The sequence below is a fragment of the Drosophila albomicans genome, unplaced genomic scaffold, assembly GCF_009650485.2.
Source record: "Drosophila albomicans strain 15112-1751.03 unplaced genomic scaffold, ASM965048v2 utg000192l_pilon, whole genome shotgun sequence".
Taxonomy (NCBI): Eukaryota; Metazoa; Arthropoda; class Insecta; order Diptera; family Drosophilidae; genus Drosophila; species Drosophila albomicans.
The window spans coordinates 52,138-55,095 of NW_026263679.1; the positions used below are offsets into that span (position 1 = coordinate 52,138).

The 2,958-nt window shown below is 36.6% G+C and overlaps 1 pseudogene; it reads left to right on the forward strand.

Moving 5' to 3' along the window:
- The first annotated feature begins 880 nt into the window (after window positions 1-880).
- LOC117577308 (kinesin-associated protein 3-like) lies at window positions 881-2,595 on the forward strand (annotated as a pseudogene).
- The last annotated feature ends 363 nt before the right edge of the window (window positions 2,596-2,958 follow it).

Genomic DNA, 2,958 nt, shown 5'->3' on the forward strand with positions numbered 1-2,958 from the left:
AATGTTTTTGGGTGAGGCTGCTTTTAACGGCAACATACTTAATTAACAGATCCCCAAGCAGAGCGTTGCAGAATATAAGTAAAACACCGTATGAAATGTGGCATAATAAAAGCCTGTATTAAAGTATCTCAAGATATTTGGTTCGACAGTGTATGCACTAAACAAAGTGAGAAAACGAAAAAACTATACTTGTCGGGTATGAACCAAATGGGTACAAATTGTGGAATGAGGATCGAAATTTATGACACCTAGAGATGTTGTGGTGGATGAGATTAACATGTTAAAAATCTAAAGTTTTACATGGAGAAGAATCTGTGGTTCAAAAATAATAATGTTGAACCAAATATTGACTCTTTAAATAGAGGAAGTGAAATGTTGGATTTTCCTTTGGAGAAAGAGATTGGATCTGTTGATTCTGGATTAAATTTACAACTCAATGAAAATTCCACAAATTTTGAGAATGCCGATCCAGTTGTAACTGGTGATAAGTTAAAAAGAAATTGAAAATGATTCAGAAATCAGACGCAGTGAAAGACTTAGAGGTAAACCAAAATTATCATATCGATTCTTAGAGAAATGTCTTATGAATACTCAAATATGCTTGAATGATATTCCAGTTAATTTTACGAAATTAAGTTTCGTGATGACAGATCTTTGTGGGAAGAAGCCATAAAAGATGAAACTCAACTCCCATTTTTGAAATAATACTTGGTCCTTCGTGCAAAAAGCCACACATATAAAACATAGTTGATTGTAGTGGGTATTTAGTATAAAACAAGATGAGTTCGGAAACTTAGTAAAGTACAAAGCAAGGCTTGTAGCGCGGGGTTTTACTCAAGAGTATATGACTGACTATGAATTTGCACCAGTTGCACGAATCTCAAGTTTCAGATTTCTGTTAGCTCTTTCAAATCAATATGATTTACTTGTCCATCGTCAAAATGCGTAGAAAGAATATTGTTAAAATGCTTGTGAAAGCACTGGATCGCCAGAATATTGATCTGCTTATGCTCGCCCAGCACATTTCTCAAGAAATTGTGTATTGTGGGCGATAACAAAGATGAGATGTCCAATTTTTAACATTGTCGCCAAGCTACCTCGCCTCTTTCAAGAATGCGCATAACGGATCTCGTATCTGTCATTTGATGGTGGGATCGCAGGCAAATGATTGCAGCTGGTTATTTGCCCATGCTTATCAGTTCATCAACGATGAGAAGCATCAACGCAATTGCAGTCAAAATACTTTATCATATGAGTCGAATGACAAAGTGAAATCAATGTTTACCCACACGGAGTGTGTACAAATGGCCACTGATGCCATCATACTGAATCTCAACGTAAAGGTGGATCCCGATCTTATAGCGCTGTGCATTAATTTGTCACTCAACCATCGCAATGCGCAGATTATGGTCGAAGGTAAACGATACACAGTCTCATGGATCGTGCCTTTAAGCATCAAGATGCTCTTCTCATGAAATTGTTGCGAATTCTTTCGGCAACACGAGTCGCTTGCAACTGCTATACATCGATTAGGTGGGAGATTTAGCCTGGATTTTTAACCATATGTGACAATGAATCTTTTTATTGTCGAGTGCTTGGGAATACTGGGAAATCTTGCGCTTACTGACCTCGATTATTCGCAAATCCTACAAAACTTTCAATTAATTCCATGGATAGCGTCAATTACTAGTTCCCTGTGCCAGAATGGATGATCTGGTGCTCGATACCATTGTTTATCTGGGCACTGTGCTTGCGACGAGCTTTGTGCGCTATTATTCTGTCGAGCTAAGGTCGTTCTATCGCTAATAGAGCTGCTAAAAGCCAAGCAGGAGGATGATGAGATTGTGTTGCAGATCATTTTCGTATTTCAACAGATACTTCAATATGAAAGCACTCGCGAGTATATGTTAAAGGAGACTGAGTCGCCGGCCTATCTAATCGATCTCATGCACGACAAGAAACGAAGCAATCCGAAATGTATGCGATTATTGTCTGGATATTATAGCCATCAGCAATAGTGAATGGGCTAAGCGAATAAAGTGAGTATATTCATATTAATTTAGATTTTCATTATGATTTATTTACGTATTTATCTTATAATTCTTGCATATGCAGCTGGAAAATTCCCGTAATCATAACTCACATGGGCTCTGCATGGTGGAGTCGCAACAGGATCGTGAAACAGAGCATGACTCTTTGGAAAATAACGATGATGATAATGATTTGGACACGTATTTGCGATCCGAGTACCTAAATAATTGCGACCTTACAATAGCTCCAACATTAACGAGCGCGATTAATGACACAACAGTACCAATAGTAATAATCCAGGCAGTCCATCTTATAGCAGGCCAATCAGCACGTAAGTTAATAGTGTCATTCTATTTGAGTATTATTTATATATATGCATTTTTATGCAGCTACCGACGAAGCCAGGATCTTGACGAATTATACAATATTGACCTCAAGCTCGAAGTCACAAGGTTCCAACCAAGGCGTCAATGAAAGTAATTACAATATGTTTAAACCGCAAGATGGTGATGACATGAATGAAGAGCTGGCATAGTTAAGATATTGAATAAATTATGTAAATTATATCGCAAAATTTAGTCAATGTTGTCATTATAAAGTGTATCTGTTTCTAACAATTTTTGTTTCAAACGATGTTCACTTGTTGAAGATTTCGTTCGTAACGAAACTTCTAGCTTAAACTGTACTGCACAACAAAAAAACTTGGTCTCAGTCTTTTAATTTTGTTTTAGTAAAAATTGAAAAAAATTATCGATTAATGCAATAAATACATTTTTCTAATGAGCATTATTCCCGAACTTAATTTTCATATGGCTGACGAAAATCCTATAATCGTTTGTGGATATCAGCTAGGCAATATACTGAACGTGAACGTAATAGGTTTGGCTAAATTAATCGTGGAACGAACCTATTGTGATAAAAGCAGAA